Below are 19603 nucleotides of genomic sequence, written 5' to 3' on the forward strand. Positions count from 1 at the left end.
AATGTCACAAGAAGGAAAAAGCATGGAAACAACTACTACCAAAACAAAGCTGTCGGAATTACAGTCACCAGTAAAGGATGGGAGTGCGAAAAAACAAAGAATTACTAGACAGCAGGAACAACAGAAACCAGAGACTAGATCTAAAACTGATCAGCCACTGAACATGGACGATATCAAACATGCTTTATTGCATATACAAGAAGCTTTAAAGGACCTAACTACTCAAATACAAACTTTTGGAGTTTTATGTAATCAGTTGCTGCAGAGAATGGACAAAACAGAGGCTAGAATTTCAGAAACCGAGGACAAAATAGACTTGCTGGAGAAGAAAACAAACGTACATGATGTGGAGTTACAAGCCATGCAAAACAAACTTATTGATTTAGAAGCGAGGTCTAGAAGAAATAATATTATTATTAGAGGGATCCCTGAAAACATTCAGTATGCAGAGATAATACCAACTATAACAGAAATACTTGAAGTTTTGTTAAATGATGCTGATGGAGTGAAACAAATTGTTATCGAAAGGGCACACAGAGCACTGAGAGAGGTACAAGCTTCTAATATGCCTAGACCTGTATATGCTAAGATATTGAACTTTCAAGATGTTAGCAAAATACTTTTTACTGCAAAAAAGAATGGTGGCTTTGTTATGTGGAAAAATAGTAAAATATCTCTGGCTCAGGATTTACCACTGCAAGTAAGGCAAGCTATGCAGTCTTTATCTGCATACTGTAAATTTCTGATTGACAAGCAAATTAAATTCCAGATGAAATATCCTAATGTGCTTACATTTATGGTGGATGGGATTAAATATTCTGTTTCTACTAAAAACGAGGCAAAGGGAGTGTTTCTGAAGGTTTTTAAAGTTTTACCTGCATCAGGGGGCTGAAAGAAACTTTCGTTGAGACTGGCATGCTCCTGAGGTCAGATGCAGTATCTACTATACTTTGAGGCTTAGGTAATCCTTTGTTCCCTGCTTAAGTCATTTAGGCCTCTGTAAAAGCAATAAAACTGTTTGTTTGCGATAAATCGATGGTTTGCTGGCCGTTTTCCGAACTTTTATGACCGCTACGAACTTTTTTCGTCGAGTGGTAAACAGGAAATCTCTTGAATGCAGCTGAGAGTATGGATTTTGATGTAACACTTCCTGTGGTCCAGCTGCGAAAGCGATCCCCCGTCGCGAGTATTACTGATGGTTTCCTGGTTTGAGAAGCTGAAAAGAACTGACATAATGTGTTAATGTTTTTTTAACAAGTAAATAACATTAGAATATGTACATGAAGCATATAATAGCATCTGTTTTTCCTGTTTTTTTTTCCTTATGCTTATAGTGTTGAACCAAATTATATTTTTACAATATCTGCAGTGGGTGCAAGGTATAGCACTATATATATGAATATAAATAGGTAAATAGTGGCTATTGGGTGGTGTTAATCAGACAACTAATGTCAGTATAGTTAGGAACTAAAGCATGCAATTGCAAAACTTTGATAATTGGTAGTTGCAGGCACTGTGTATGGTACAGAATTATAATGTGGGATGCATTTATTTTTTTCTGTGTTTTTTTTGTTTTCTTTTTTCTTTCTTTCTCTCTCTCAATAAAAGTGGTATATAAATAATGATTGTACCAAAAGAGGTATTTGGGGTAGGTATAAGTAGCTAGTTAATATATTAATTTTTTTTCTTTAAATGGTAATAATACCTTACAATAGAGATTTGCTTAATTAATAATTGGAACATAAGCTGTAGAGCAATAGCAGTGTTTGTTAGGGAATGTTTAGTTTAGACTTTGTAGTAGCTAAGTTAGAATATATAGGTTGTAAGTTTAGGAAATGTTTTAAGTTTTATTACATGAAGCTTTGAAATATGTTTGTGTTTCTAACCTTGTTCATGTTTTTTTACATACCAGACCTATATAAGTTCTGGTCCAGGGGTAATGTGGGTAGGCACTGGCTGGGGACGGGATGTAGGAAATGCTTCCAGATTATGTTTAGTATGCAGTTAATACATATCCATTGGATAATTTCCCTTTTATACTATTATTGGATAATTAGACCTGTCAATGTGGGAATTAGACTCATGGAACGTTAAAGGGCTCCAGAACTTGAAGAAGAGGAAGCTGTTACTACACATATTGCTACAGGACAAAGCACTGTTTGCATTTTTACAAGAAACACACTTGTTAAATGATCAGTGGGATGATATTAGGAAAAAGAACTGGATTAGAGCGGTAGTGGCATCAGAAGGTAAGACAAGCAGTGCTGGAGTAGCTATAATTATTAAAACTCAATACAAAGACAAGATTTTAGACTCTGAAGTGGATCAAAATGGGCGATGGTGTTATGTTATTTTATCGGATAATGTGTTTGAAAAACCTCTTTTACTTTTGAATATATATGCACCATGTAATGACCAACAAAGTTTCATAGCATCATTATATCCAATCTTAACACAGTATGATGGTTATTATTTTATTGTGGGTGGGGATTGGAATACCTATCAAAATCCAAAGTTGGATAGGTCTTGTCCACAAAGAGCATTTAATAAGCAGGCCGGGATAGCATTAAATGACTTCAAGGAAGATTTTCAATTATATGACCCCTTTTGTTATGCACATAATATTAATAATGCAATTAAGTATACCTTCTATTCACCATGACACAAAATGTGGTCTAGGATAGATATTTTCTTGATATCCAAAGCATTAATTAATTTGGAACCAGTAGTGGTTATACATACTCGATATCTATCGGATCACTCAAAAATTTCGTTAAGGTTTTCTAAAGATTTAAAAGATACAAGAATGCATAGAGGTTATAATTGGTCACTTAATCCAAATCTGTTAAATAAAAAGGATATAATAGATGGAATTGTAAAATATCTGAAAGGTTTAACAGATAGGATGAAGCTTCAGGAACATACTCCTGATATTGAATGGGAAGCAGCTAAATCTCAAATTAGAGGATTTCTTTTGCAAAAAGCCTCATATTATATGAAAAGGCAAAACAATGATATTCAAAAATTAGAAACAAAAGTGAAGCTACTCAAGAAAGAACTGATTCAGAATTTTAATACTCAAACAGAGAAGGAAATGTTGAAATGTCAAAGGGATCTCTTCTTGCTGCATAATAGTAGAGTAACACTTCAGAAGCATAGGTGTTTAGTGAAATATGCCAATAATGTTCAAATACCGTCAAAAGCATTGGCAAGGATTATAAATCAATCGAAAACAACAGTACATATTTCGGAAATACAATGCAATGACACAGTGTATTCTAAAACTGAGGATATTATTGATATTTTTGAAAAAATCTATACCAAGGTTTATGAGGGTCAAATTGATAGGTCTATACATAAACAGAATAAAAGATTCTTGCAAAAAATTAATTTTCCAAAATTAGAAGAGAGTCTGCAAGGTGATCTGATTAAACCTATATCTTCAGAGGAAATAGTATATGTAATTCAACATATGAAAGTACATAAGTCACCAGGTCCTGATGGTTTGACAGTTGAATTTTATAAAGAGTTTGCTGATAGTTTTGGTAAAATATTGTCTCATGTATTTAACTACATAATCAGAAATAAAATTAGTGACCCTCACCTTAATGCGTCAAAAACAATCTTTATACATAAAGCTAATTCAAACCCCCAAAGCCTGGATAATTACAGGCCAATAGCATTAATAAATGTGGATATGAAAATTCTCACTACCATTATAGCATGTAGATTAAAAAAGATTATGATCCATTTAATTTCTAAGGAACAGGCTGGATTTATGGCAACTAGACAAACTAGTGATAACACACTTACACTACATAATATGATGATGTATGCTAAACAAAACAACTCTAATATTTATGCCCTTATAATAGATGCTCAGAAAGCATTTGATAGAGTGGATATAAACTTTTTGTTTGATGTGTTGCCTTATTTCAATATGCCACAGGAATTTATTCAGATACTACAAATATTATATAGTAATTCGTATACTACGTTATATATTAATAGGAGTTATTTACGTTATATATTAATAGGAGTTATTCTAAAAGAATACAGATTAAAAATGGTACACGGCAGGGTTGCCCTTTGTCTCCCTTATTGTTTAACCTTTATTTAGAACCTCTATTTTTATATATTAAGCAAAATTTGTATCATAATGCACCAATACTTTATAGGAATAAATTAGTAATGTCGGCATTTGCTGATGATCTTATTATTTATTGTACAACCCCAATTTATGATAGTGAAAAGATATTAAATGTTATAAATGAATTTTCAGAAGTCTCTAATTACAAAATTAATTTGGAGAAAACTAGTATTTTCCCGTTAAGAACCCCTAAACCTTTTTCATTAATGTCCCTGTTGCGGAAGATATCATGTAAAGAAAATGTCAAATATTTGGGTATTAGCTTCTCTACGGATAATAAGGACTTTTATAGTAATAATATTAAATGAGTATGGGAACTAATAGTAGCTGATTGTGGCAGATGGAGGAATTTAAGACTACCGGTATTGGCAAAAGTATCAATAGTGAAAATGAATATATTACCACGAATGTTATATATCTTTAGGTCTGCTCAAGTATCAGTTACAAAGACAGTTTTTAAACAAATTCATAAAGATCTAGCTAAATTTATTTGGGAGCCAAAGAAAACTAGAATATCGTATGAGAAATTAATGACCCCGAAGAGTAGAGGAGGACTTAAGTTACCGAATTTTGAAGTATACTATTTAATTGTGAACGCCAACAGGTGTTTAAGAATTTCTAATTACGAGGTAATTAGTACAAAGTGGATACCAACTTGGGTGGTCTTGAATTACAAGCATATTCTAGATCGGAACATAAATCCTAAAGCTTTAACCTTTTGGATAAAACTAGTTTGATAAAGTATGGGATTATGGACCACTTAAAACATATGTGTCATCTTTGCAAAATTTATTCCAATCAGTAGACTTGTTGCAATATATGATGGTTTTTCAGCCTTTCCATAGGAATCCCAATTTTAAACTAAATAATCAGTTGATTGATCTTAGTAAATTCCAATTAATAGTTAATCTGACTCTGATTGATGTTTTAATAAATTTCATTTATCGGCCAAGTTAGGCAGGAATTGAATCTTCCTAAGAGTTATATGGTTGTCATGAGACAAATCAGAGAACTTGCTCTGAGTCATTTTGAAAACTTTAAACCGGTAGTTGGAATTGTGGATAAATGCTCTGAATTGTGGCAGGCTCTCCAACAGGAGGTCAAATTTATAACAACAACAAATAAATTAATTAAAGATTTAAAATTCCAGGATAAAATTCTGTTGTCAGGGTATTGGGTAAACAAAATGACAGTAGCAGATAATCAGGTATTAAAAGCAATTGATTTAACAATAAAATCGGTCTGTTTTCAAGAGTTGATGTATACACAGTTGATGATTTGGAATAATGCTTATTATACTCGTCTTAGGTTACATAAATTTAATCCTAGGAATTCTCCAACTTGTCCATATTGCACAAATCAAGCGGATCTTCTTCATATGTTCTGGAGTTGCAAGTGTATATATAAACTTTGGAACTCTCTTAGAACACAACTACAAAAGATGGGTTATCAAAGTTCAACGTTATCATGGGAATTTATGATTCTACATGTTCCTCCAAGAGAGCTCTCTAGGTCACAAACTATAATATGTATGAATATTTTTTGCTGATGAAGTTATATATAGCTACAAATTGGTTAGAACCAGATAAGACATCATGGGATAATTTCAAGCTTGTGGCTATAAAGCATATATTAGCACATAAATTACTCCTGAAGCAAAGTAACAAACATATTAATAACCCGAAAATATGGGAAAAGGTTTTTAACATTATATTAGCATAATACTGTTATTAGGAATATATTAAAGTTTGGATGTATATGTGGAGAAAACAATGTTTTGAAAATATGTATGATATGTATGGACGCAAAGTACTTCTACAAATGTTTTGGCTTTGTTTTTCTTTCCTGGTGTCTTCTTTTTTGGAATAATGACGATTTTTATATGGAAGCATTTCATGTAGATATTGTATATAGTTTTGATAGTAATAGTAGTGAATTATGTGTGTGATTTTATTGTATTTTGAAAATATATATCAATAAAAATTTATTATGGAAAAAAAAAGTCAAATTTGACCCCTACACAACAGATAACCTTTCTGGGTGCTCTTTTAAACACAACAACCTAGATGGCATTCCTGACAGCCAAAAAACAACTACAGCAAGCTTCCACTTTCAAAAACCTTGACTTCTATAACTCAGCTTACTGCAAGGAAATTCCTGCAGGCTTTGGGTTACATGGCCTCCTGCATCCTTCTCATACCAAATGCAAGACTACACATGAGAAAAATACAATGGTACCTAAAAAGCATATGGTCACAGCATTGCCACAGTCTAGACACACATATTGCTGTCTTGCCTTGCCTACAAAAGGAATTCCATTGGTGGACCATGGCATGTCTTCACAACAAAGGCAAAGCCTTCAGTCAACCTCCAGCCACCCAAGTGTTAACCACGGACGCCTCGGATTATGCATGGGGAGCCCACTTGTAGGGAAAGGGTCTGTAAGGTTTTTGGAGAGAGGATCAGAAGCACCTACATATCAATTTAAAAGAGATGTTAGCTGTACAGAATGCCCTCTTGGCTTTCAGGGATCTTCTACAACCAGGACAACTACTGATACGAACAGACAACACCACAGTTATGTGGTACATAAACATGCAGGGGGGCTCACTTTCCTACCCCCTTTGCAGACTGGCCATGACTCTATGGAATACAGCACTAGCTTGCAAAGTGGATCTACAAGCTCAGTTCCTGCCAGGGAAGCAAAATACTTTGGCAGACAGCCTGAGCAGGAACTTGTCAGACCCACATGAGTGGATGCTAGACACCCACATATTCAAGACGATTACAGAAGCCTAGGGCTGCCCGGACATAGATCTCTTTGCATCCCCCCTCAACCACCAGTTACAGATTTTTTGCACAAGGACTTCTCACAAGCTAGCATGGACAGTGGATGCACTATCATTCAGTTTGAAAAACCTCAAGGGGTATGCCTTTCCACCACTGCCTCTTCTACCATGGGTATTATTAAAGATCAAGCAGGACAAGCCCAAGATGATGATTCTACTGGCCCCAAATTGACCTCATCAATTCTGGTACTCAACACTGAAGAATCTATCTCAGGAGCCATCTTGGATTTTGCCTCAGATTCCCAATCTTTTGTCCCAACATCAGGGCCAGGTTCTGCACTCTCATGTCAAAACTCTCAGCCTGGCAGCCTGGTGAATTCAGGGTCTATGATTAATTCTTCCCTTCCCAAAAAGGTCATGGATGTTATCTTAGAAGCCAGATGGCCTAGCACTAGAAAATCTTATGTAGGCAAATGGAAGAGATTTTGCACCTGGATGCATGCTTAGGATTCGGATCCTCTCATTCCTAATATCCCTCTGATATTGCTTTACCTAACAGACATGCTACATAAGGGTTTATCCTTCTCCTCCATATAAATTCATGCCTCAGCTATCTCTGCACATTGCAATACAGACCCTCCAATCTTTTTGCATCCTCTTCTGAAACAATATCTCCGAGGAGCAAAGAATTTAAGGCCCCCTAGGACACCACCCATACCTGCCTGGGACCTCAACTCTGTTCTGGAAAAACTCACTCTGCCGCCTTTTGAGCCTGCTGCCACAACTGATATTAAGTATTTATCATGGAAAACAGATATCCTTCTGGCTTTGACTTCAGCCAGGAGAGTCTCGGAGTTACAAGCACTCATGGCTGTGGAACCTTACATTATTTTTCACCAAGATAGGGTGCCTTTAAGGACTAATCCAACTTTCATGCCTAAAGTGGTTTCCAACGTTGCTTTAAATCAAACTATTCACCTGCCAACTTTTTTCACTAATCCACAAAATAAGGAGGAAAGGATCTTGCATTCCTTGGATGTACACAGACAACTTCGTTTCTACCTGGACAGAACCAAGGATATCAGGAAAAGAGAGCAACTGTTTGTTTCTTATGCAACAAACTCCCAAGGCAAAGCCATTTCAAAACAGACCATTTCTAAATGGATTGAGCATGGAATTAGATTTTGTTACTCTCATCATGGAAAGCAAATCCCAGGAAAAATTAGGACTCACTCTACCAGAGCTGCTGCTACTTCAGCTGCCTTTCTCAGGGGAGTACTTACCAAAGATATTTTGGAAGTTGCAACTTGGAGTTCAGTGCATACTTTCTCTAAGCACTATAATCTCCCTCTTTACTCTAAGTCTAGGGCAGGCTTTGCTTCTGCAGTCTTGCAGGGCCTTCTAGCTGCCCCTTCTTCTCTATAACCACCACCCCTTATCTCAGCTTTGAGATTCAACCCTACAGTGATGACTGCAACAGTGAAACATGATGAACATAGTACAGTTGTGTACACTTACCATAAATGTAGATGTTCAAGTGTCTTCACTGTTGCAGTCTGGGTTATCCTCCCTCCTGTCCCCTCTTATACTTACACTACTGTGCTTGCCTACTTGACCTTCTTCTGAGGTGTATTTGCTACAGACTATGGGGTTTGTGGTATGTTATTTTTTGGTTTTTACTATTGCCCTTCATTTTTAGGCACCTGACATCTGGGGCAAGAAAAACTGGAGAACATGGCGTCGGCTGGCAGCTTTGAACTCCAGGTGCTCTGACGTCAGGGAGCATGACTGAACAGCCGACGCCGGACCCAGACTTTGGGATTCTGGCTGACCGAGGACTGCCTGCCAGCAGGAGGAACCCTACAGTGATGACTGAAACAGTGAAGACACTCGAACATCTACATTTATGGTAAGTGTACACGACTGTACTTTCTCTCCCCTTTGTTCTGTGGATTTGAATAAAAAGTAGGCAGATTATTTGTTTGGTTAAGCGCCACACTGGAAACCACCTTAGGCATAAAAGTAGGATTTGCCCTCAGAGACACCCTGTCTGGGTAAAATATGATAAAAGGCTCTACAGCTGTGAGGGCCTGTAGCTCTGAAACTCTTCTTGCTGAAGTAATTGCTAGTAGCAGAGCTGTCTTCCATGATAAAAACTTTATATCAGCGGTAGCAGCTGGTTCAAATGGAGGCAGGGTGAGCTTTTCCAACACATAATTGAGGTCCCATGCAGGTAATGGTGATCTTCTAGGAGGCCTTAAATTTTTGGCTCCTCTAAGATACTGCTTTAGTAAAGGATGAGAAAAGACTGGTGGCTCTGTATTGTAATGAGCCGAAATGGCAGAGGCATGGATTTTGATTGATGAGAAAGATAGGCCTTTGTCAAGCATCTCAGTTAAGTATTGTAATATCTGAGGAATATGTGGTTCTGCTGTAGCAGTTCCTTGTGCTTGATTCCAAGCACAGACTCTCTTCCATTTGTCAGCATAAGATTTTCTAGTGCTAGGCCTTCTGGCTTCCAAAATGATATCCATCACAGCTTTACTGAGAGGTGTCCTTTGTATGATTACATGATTAGCCATACTGCCAGGTTCAGAGTCCGTAGTTGATTGTGCAGGATCTGATTGTTTTGTTGGGACAGTAGTTGTGGTCTTTGAGGCAAGATCCAAGCTGGGTATTGAAACAAGTTCCTTAGGATTGGGTACCAGTATTGGTGGAGCCAGTCCGGGGCAATTAATATCATCTTTGGCTTCTCTTGTCTGACTTTTAGGAGGACCTTTGGTAGAAGAGGCAGAGGAGGAAAGGCATAAACTGATAGGTTTTTCCAACTGAAGGATAGGGCGTCCACTTTCAATGCTTGTCTGTGATAAGTCCTTGTGCAGAATCTTTTCAATTGATAATTTTGAGGACAGGCAAACCGATCTATGTCTGGACTCCCCCATTTCTCTGTTATCATGCTGAAGACCTGTGGACTTAGTTTCCACTCATAAGGATCCATAAGGTTTCTGCTTAAATTGTCTGCCAGAGTGTTTTATTTTCCTGGCAGGAATTGAGCTTGAAGATGTATTTGGTAGGTCAAAGCTGTGTCCCACAGTGCCATGGCTAATCTGCAAAGGGGGTATGAGTGTGTGCCCCCTTGCTTGTTTATATACCACATGACTATGGTGTTGTCCGTCTTTAACAGTAGTTGTCCTGGATGAAGTAAGTCCTTGAAGGCTGTTAAGGCATTTTGAACAGCTACCATCTCTTTCTGGTTGATATGCAGATGCATTTGCTTTGGTGCCCATAAGCACTGAATGCATCTTCTTGCCATGTGGGCCCCCAGGCATAATCTGATGCATCTATTGTTAAGATTTGGCTGGCAGGGGGTTGAGTGAATGGCCGTCCCACATTTTGGTGACAGGCCTTGGTCCACCATAGAAACTCCTGTTGCAGGCAGGGAATGAGAGGAATCATTGTTTCCAGACTATGTGAATGCTGACTCCATCAACTTTTTAGGTACCATTGAAGTTTCCTGATATGCGGTCTTGCATATGAAATTAGTAGGATGCAGGATGCCATGAAGCCCAGAGCCTGCAGAATTCATCTTGCAGAAGACTGGGTTTTTGTTGCCATCAGTTTGAAGTAAGTAGTCAGTTGCCTTTGTTTGTCTGGCGTGAGGTAAGCCATTTGGGCAGTTGTATTCAAGCTTGCACCCAGGAATGTTATCTTTTGAGTGGGTACTAGTTGTGATTTCTTTTTGTTTATTGTGTACCCTAGGCATGTTAGAAGCCCTTTCACAAATGCCAGGTGTTGAAGAAGAATGCCCTTGTTCTCTGCTTGAATGAGAGAGTCATCCAAGTAAGGAGATATTTGTATACTTCTTTGTCTGCAAAATGCAATTACTGGCGCCAGGCACTTTGTAAAGACCCTGGGCACAGTAGATAAGCCATAGGGCAGTGCAGAGAACTGGTAATGCATTAAGCCAGCCTTGAATCTTAGGTATCTTCTGCATGACTGTCTTATTGGGACATACAGGTATGCCTCTTTTAGGTCTAAAGTTACCAGCCATGCACTCTTGCCCAGCATGGGCAGAAGCTGCTGCAAAGTCAGCATTTTGAATTTTGGAATGTCCAGGTATGTGTTCAAAATCGATAAATCCAGTATTGGCCACCAGGCCTTGTCCTTTCTGGGTACCAAGAATAGTCTTGAGTAAAAACCTTGTCCTTTTTCCTGTTCTGGTACTGTCTGAATGGCCCCATATCCATGAGGGACGTAACCTGTTTCTGTGCCTCTGCCCATTGATTTTTTGGCAGATCTGGCCAACCATTTGCCACTAGCAGAGTGTGGAAATGGAATCTGTATCCCTGTGATACGATGTTTAGTACCCACTTGTCCTGGGTTATTAACTGCCAATTTTGAGCAAAAAGTGCTAATTTTCCCCCTATGGGTGCTGCCAAAAGATAAGTGCTTGGTGTAGGCAGAGGGAAGTCATTGGGATTGCTTTCTGTAGGTTTGCGCTTTATCTCCTCCAGATTTGGAGGTGGATGTGCCCCATTGCTTTGACCTGTATGAGTCTTGCGCCTGGTATCTGGAACCCTTAGGGCATCTGGATTTGCCCCTTTCAGCTCTGTCTGACACAGGAAAGGACCAAGTTTTTTGTAGGCCAGTGTCTACTGAATCTTGGTGGCTGCACTTGTGAAAAGTCTTTAACAGTTTGCATAGACTTAGCTTTGTCTTACATTTTCTTTAAAACCTCTTCTGTCTTAATACCAAACAGAGAATCATGCTGTAAAGGTGCATCTAGCAATTTAGCTTTAACATGATCAGCAAATGTTGTTCCTTTAACCAGGCATGCCTCCTAATCACAGATCCAGTAACTGCGGCCCTGCAGGAGGCCTCTAAAGAATCAAAACCACATTGTAAAGTATGCTTTCCAACTTGTTCAGCTGCAAGCAATAATTCCTGCAATTCTTTATTTTCTGCACATTCTGAAATCAACATAATTTTCTGTTTCAGCAATCCCATAACATGTTGTTGGTACTTAAGCATATGAAATTGACAGTTTAGGGCCCTGATTGCCAAGGTTGCAGATGTATAAACCTTCTTTCCCCATCTGTCCAGTGCCCTTGAATTTCTGTCAGAGGGGGTAGGAATTTTTGCTGTTGAGGCCTTAACTCCTTATGGACCCTGTGAAATAGTTTCAGGATCAGCAGCAGGGTTTCTAAATAAAAATTTATGTGCATCAGCGACCCTGTAATATCTGTCAGTCTTACTGGGAGCCGGAGGTAAGGAGTCAGAGGTCAAGCTTGACTCCAAAAACACATCATCCATAATGTCTAAAACAGGGGGAATGGCCAAAGGCTTGTGCTGAGGGAGAGGAAGGAAATCCCTGAGCCTCTTTTTTGATTCTGAGAAGTCTTGACTCTCCCAGTGAAAATGCTCCCTTGAAGTATGCAAGGTTTCTCCAAATGAATAATCCTCAGGAGGAGATGCAGATGGAATAGACTCCTCAGCATCAGAATCCTCATAGGAAGCTAAAGATAATTCCTGATCAGAAGAGGAATCAAAAGAAATAGAAACCTGATTTGAAGATTCATAATCAGTGTCATGCCTAGGCCTCTTATCTGGAGGGAGATGGGTATCCCTGATCAAGGTAATAAGGTCTTCAGCCATTTTGATCATCTGTTTTTTAGGCATAGAGGCCTGTGCATGTGGCTCAGGAGTCAGTTCTTTAGTTTTAGAAGTTGCTTTTGTCTTTGATTTTGCAGCTGTCGTCGGTTTGATATACAAATGTTGAGGTCTGAATACACCCTCATAAGCCGGTGCCTGCTCAGCGGCTTCAGACCCATCCAAGGGAGATACATCCGTTGGTCCAATACCTTGAGTATCTTGTGGCATGCCAGACTCCACATGGGTGTCAGTAGAGGACTGCAACTCAAAGGTAGCGGGTATCAGGGGCTGCAAAAGCGCCTCACTGAGTACCGGCGAACCGGTGACCAGCTTAGGAAAAGCTATTTGGTCGGTTTTGGATCTTGACTGCCTTTCTCTGTCCTTTTCTTTGTGTTTTTTATGTACAACAGTAGTCAGATTGCCATCCAATGACATTTCTGGGTAGTTAAATCTGTTTCTAAAATACTTTGATGCAAAAATATACCAACACTTAATAGTGCGTTGGTTAAATCTAGCACAAAACTGACATCTAGGCACGTTGTGATCAGGGCCTAGGCAAGGAATACAGTATAAATGGAAATCCTTATGAGGTATTTGCTTCCCACAAGTAATACAATTATTAAATTTTTCTGATATCGGTTAAAAGCAAGTAAAAAGTTTCTCCAATGAGGTACTTAGCTTTAGTGAAGACTTCGGTTCTGAAACTCAAACTCGAATATTTCAGTTGTCGGCCGACTGGCACTTGCAAAATGCTTATGCTTCGGGCACCGCATGACAAGAAAGACTAAAGAAAATGGCATCGGCCGCATGTTTTATACCACTGACGACCTGAAGTGATGGACGAGAAGACAGGAACCGACGTAGGACCCGAGACTTTGGAAGTCAAGCCGACTATGTGCAACCTGCCAGAAGATTACCCAAATGTAATGACTGCAACAATGAAACACGAAGAACATCTGAGTACAATGCCTAAGCAGGCATGTCCAACTGTATTCAGCAGTCATCATACATATCACTGAGTACAATGCCTAACCAGGCATGTCCAAATGTATTCAGCAGTCATCCGACCTATCACTGAGTACAATGCCTTACCAGGCATGTCCAACTGTATTCAGCAGTCATCAGACCTATCACTGAGTATAATGCCTACCCAGGAATTTCCAAATGTATTCAACACTCATCAGAACTATAAGTAAGTACAATGCCTAACCAGGGATGTCCAAATGTATTCAGCAGTCATCCAACCTATCACTGAGTACAATGCCTTACAAGGCATGTCCAACTGTATTCAGCAGTCATCAGACCTATCACTGAGTACAATGCCTACCCAGGAATTTCCAAATGTATTCAACACTCATCAGGACTATAAGTGAGTACAATGCCTAACCAGGGATGTCAAACTGTATTCAGCAGTCATCAGACCTTTCACTAAGTACAATGCCTAACCAGGCATATCCAAATGGATTCAGCCGTCATCAGACCTGTCACTGAGTACAATGCCTTATCAGGCATGTCCAGCTGTATTTTGCAGTCATCAGACCTATAACTAAGCACAGTTCCTAAACAGGCAGGTCCAACTGTATTCAGGAGTCATCAAACTGATAACTGAGTACAATGTCTAACCAGGCATGTCCAACTGTATTCAGCAGACATCAGACCTATCACTGAGTACAATGCCTAACCAGGCAGGCTAGACTGGATTCAGCAGTCGTCAGACCTATATCTGAGTACAATGCCTAACCAGGCAAGTCTAGCAGTATTCAGCAGTCATAAGTCCGATAGCTAAGTACAATGCCTAAGCAGGCATGTCCAACTGTATTCAGCAGTCATCAGAGCTATAACTGAGTACAATGCCTAAGAGGCATGTCCAACTGTATTTGGCAGTCATCAGACCTAAAACTGAGTACAATGCTTAACCAGGCATGTCCAACTGTATTCAGCAGTCATTTGACCTATGACTGAATACAATGCCTAACCAGGCATGTGCAACTGTATTCAGCAGTCATCAGACCTATAACTGAGTACAGTGCCTAACCAGGCATGTCCAATTGTATTCAGCAGTCATCAGACCTATAACTGAGTACAGTGCCTAACCAGGCATGTCCAATTGTATTCAGCAGTCATCAGACCTATCACTGAGTACAATGCGTAACCAGGCATGTCCAACGGTATTCAACAGTCATCAGAACTATAACTGATTAAAATGCCAAACCAGGCATGTCCAACTGTATTCAGCCATCATCAGACCTATAACTGAGTACAATGCCTAACCTGGCATGTCCATCTGTATTCAGCAGTTTGGGAGGGTGGCCTAATGGTTAAGGTGTTTGCCTTACAAACACAAGGTGCAGGGTTTGAGTCTCATAAGGGATAATTTGCTAAGCTGTCCATGTCCAACTGTATTCAGCAGTCATCAGACCTATCACTGAGTATAATGCCTACCCAGGAATTTCCAAATGTATTCAACACTCATCAGAACTATAAGTGAGTACAATGCCTAACCAGGGATGTCCAAATGTATTCAGCAGTCATCCAACCTATCACTGAGTACAATGCCTTACCAGGCATGTCCAACTGTATTCAGCAGTCATCAGACCTATCACTGAGTACAATGCCTACCCAGGAATTTCCAAATGTATTCAACACTCATCAGAACTATAAGTGAGTACAATGCCCAACCAGGGATGTCAAACTGTATTCAGCAGTCATCAGACCTTTCACTAAGTACAATGCCTAACCAGGCATATCCAAATGGATTCAGCTGTCATCAGACCTGTCACTGAGTACAATGCCTTACCAGGCATGTCCAGCTGTATTTTGCAGTCATCAGACCTATAACTAAGTACAGTGCCTAAACAGGCAGGTCCAACTGTATTCAGCAGTCATCAAACTGATAACTGAGTACAATGTCTAACCAGGCATGTCCAACTGTATTCAGCAGACATCAGACCTATCACTGAGTACAATGCCTAACCAGGCAGGCTAGACTGGATTCAGCAGTCGTCAGACCTATATCTGAGTACAATGCCTAACCAGGCAAGTCTAGCAGTATTCAGCAGTCATAAGTCCGATAGCTAAGTACAATGCCTAAGCAGGCATGTCCAAATGTATTCAGCAGTCATCAGAGCTATAACTGAGTACAATGACTAAGAGGCATGTCCAACTGTATTTGGCAGACATCAGACCTCAGACTGAGTACAATGCCTAACTAGGCATGTCCAACTGTATTCAGCAGTCATTTGAACTATAACTGAATACAATGCCTAACCAGGCATGTCCAACTGTATTCAGCAGTCATCAGACCTATAACTGAGTACAGTGCCTAACCAGGCATGTCCAATTGTATTCAGGAGTCATCAGACCTATCACTGAGTACAATGCGTAACCAGGTATGTCCAACGGTATTCAACAGTCATCAGAACTATAACTGATTAAAATGCCAAACCAGGCATGTCCAACTGTATTCAGCCATCATCAGACCTATAACTGAGTACAATGCCTAACCTGGCATGTCCATCTGTATTCAACAGTTTGGGAGGGTGGCCTAATGGTTAAGGTGTTTGCCTTACAAACCCAAGGTGCAGGGTTTGAGTCTCATAAGGGATAATTTGCTAAGCTTAAAATGGCTCACAAGGGCAGTTAGCTTAGTACTAATCTATGAACCTATCTATGAACCTATCAGAGCTATAACTGAGTACAATGCCTAAGAGGCATGTCCAACTGTATTCAGCAGTCATCAGACGTAAAACTGAATAAATGCCTAACCAGGCATGTCCAACTGTATTCAGCAGTCATCAGACCTATCACTGAGTACAATGCCTAACCAGGCATGTCCAACGGTATTCAGCAGTCATCAGAACTATAACTGATTAAAATGCCAAACCAGGCATGTCCAACTGTATTCAGCCATCATCAGACCTAAAACTGAGTACAATGCCTAACCTGGCATGTCCAACTGTATTCAGCAGTCATCACACCTATAACTGAGTACAATTTCTAAACAGGCATGTCCAACTGTATTCAGCAGTAAACAGACCTATAACTGAGAACAATGCCTAACCAGGCATGTGCAAATGTATTCAGCAGTCATCACACCTATAACTGAGTACAATGCCTAACCAGGCATGTCCAACTGTATTCAGCAGTCTTCAGACCTATCACTGAGTACAATGCCTAACCAGGCATGTCCAACTGTATTCAGCAGTCATCAGACCTATAACTGAGTACAATGCCTAACCAGGCATGTCCAACTGTATTCAGCCATCATCAGACCTATAACTGAGTACAATTTTGAAACTGGCATGTCCGACTGTATTCAGCAGTCATTAGAACTATAACTGAGTACAATGCCTTACCAGGCATGTCCAACGGTATTCAGCAGTCATCACACCTATAATTACCCTTTTGGTGGGGGGGGGATGTTTGCACTGAACCTGTCAGCTCGGATGTTGGCAATGTCTGTGGATTTGATGTATTGTTTGTCATTTTGGACTAATTCTGAGTACAATGCCTAACAAGGCATGTCCAAATGCATTCAGCAGTCATAAGACCTAAAACTGATTAAAATGCCTAACCAGCCATGTCCAACTGTATTCAACAGTCATCAGACCTATAGCTGATTACAATGCCTATCCAGGCATTTCCAACTATATTCAGCAGTCATCAAAACTATCACTGAGTACAATGATTAACCAGGCATGTCCATCTGTATTCAGCAATCATCAGAAAGTACAGTTTTGTACCTACCATAAATGTAGATGTTCGAGTGTATACCCTGCTGCAGTCATCGCACTTGGGTTATCCTGCCGTCAGGCGGTCCTGCAGTCGGCCCGAATTCCAAAGTTTTGGTCCGGCGTCAGTTGCTGTCGCTTCTTCCCTGACGTCAGAGCGCCAGGGGTATACCAGAGGCATCCGACGCCATTTTCTTCAGTTTTTCTTGCCCCAGATGTCAGGTGCCCCTAATAGGTAGGCAAAATATATATCAGAAGCCTGAAACACTATAAGCCTGAAAATCAAAATCCTGAAAACTATAGACTGAAAGTTCAAAATCCTGAAAGCCCAAAATCCTGAAACTCAAAATCCTGAGAACACAAAATGGACATACTGATGTCATTGTGGCTTTGCTATTGTTAGCCCTGTGGTGTTGGGTCATGCGTTGGGTTCAGGTAAGTGTGCGGTTGGTTTTATGTTAGGGTTAGGGGCGGTTTAAGTGAGTTAGGGTTAGGGCGCAGGTTAGGCATGTATGCAATAGTGACAAATATTGGGGTTAGGGGTTTAAGTGAGTTAGGGTTAGGCCAGCGGGGTCAGGTGAGTGTGCGATAGTGACGGACCTTAGGGTTAGGGTTAGGGTCAGGGTCAGTTGGTAGATATTAGTGTGTTTATAGTGACATATTAGCATTATTTGTGTTTTCAGTATTTTGAGTTTCAGGATTTTGAACTTTCAGTCTATAGTTTTCAGGATTTTGATTTTCAGGCTTATAGTGTTTCAGGCTTCTGATAGGGAACCATATATATATATATATATATATATATATATATATATATATATATATATATATATACACACATAGCTATATGGAAAAAAAAAAAAAAACCCTTAGGCAAAAGCAAATACACCACAGAGGTAGTATAGAATAGAGTGGTAGAGATAAGTTCAGCTAGTTCAGAGGGGATGGAGGGAGGGTAACCTGGACTGCAGCAGGGTATACACTCAAACATCTACATTTATGGTAGGTACAAAACTGTACTATGTTCATCGTGTTACCCTGCTGCAGTCATCACACTTGGGTAGAATCCCAAAGCTAAGGATGGGAGGTGGAGTCAAACAGGGTTAGAGGAGGCTGGAAGGCCCTGCAAAACTGCAGTGGCGAAGTCAGCTCTAGTCTTAGAGTAAAGTGGTAAGTGGTAATGTTTGGTGAAGGTGTGTACTGAACTCCAAGTTGCAGCTTCCAGAATATCCTTGGTTGGCACCCCCCTGAGGAAGGCTGTAGATGTAGCTACTGCCCTGGTAGAGTGGGGCCTTATGGTAGCAGGAACTGTTTTTCCATGGTGGGTGTAGCAAAAACGTACGCAATGACCCATCCATTTGGTAATGGTCTGTTTTGAGATAGCCTTTCCTTGGGATGCTGTAGCATAGGATACAAAAAGCTGGTCAGATTTTCTGAAAACCTTAGTTTTATCCAACTAGTAACGTAGCTGCCTGTGAATGTCCAAGGAATGCAGGAGTCTTTCTCCTTTGTTCTGTGGATTTGGAAAGAAGGTGGGTAAATGGATGGTTTGATTTAGAGCCACACTGATACCAACTTAGGCATAAAGGAAGGGTTAGTTCATAGAGAAATTCTGTCTTGATGAAAAATGAGGAAAGGCTCTACTGCCGTTAGTGCCTGAAGCTCTGAAACTCTTCTAGCTGAAGTAATTGCTAGCAGCAGGGCAGTCTTCCATGATATAAACTTTAAGTCAGCTGAGAAAGCTGGCTCAAAAGGAGGTAGCGTGAGTTTTTCCAGAACAAATTTGAGGCCCCAAGTAGGTGTTGGTGCTCTCCTGGGAGGCCTAATGTTTTTGGCCCCTCTGAGAAACTGCCTTAGGAGTGGATGTGAAAATAAGGGAGGATCCGTGTTGTAGTGAGCAGAAATAGCTGAGGCATGGATTTTAATAGATGAAAAAGAAAGCCCTTTGTGTAACATCTCAGTTAGATATTGCAGAATCTGAGGTATGTCAGGCTGAAGGGTATTTTGGCCATTAGCTTGGTTCCGGGTGTAAAACCTTTTCCATTTGTCTGAGTAGGCTTTCCTGGTGCTGGGCCTTCTGGCCTCCAGAATAACATCCATAACAGCTTGTGAGAGAGGAGTTGGCTGGTTGCTTAGGTGATTTGCCATGCAGCCAAGTTTAAGGTTTTGAGCTGGCTGTGTAGAATCTGATTGTCTTGCTGCGAGAGCAGGTGGGTAATTTGTGGTAGAATCCATGGTGGGCCCTGGGCCATATTCCTTAATAGTGGGTACCAGTGCTGGTGTGG

This window comes from Protopterus annectens, chromosome 8.part0 (assembly GCF_019279795.1).
Source record: "Protopterus annectens isolate FY-2018-M chromosome 8.part0, PAN1.0, whole genome shotgun sequence".
NCBI classification, from domain to species: Eukaryota; Metazoa; Chordata; order Ceratodontiformes; family Protopteridae; genus Protopterus; species Protopterus annectens.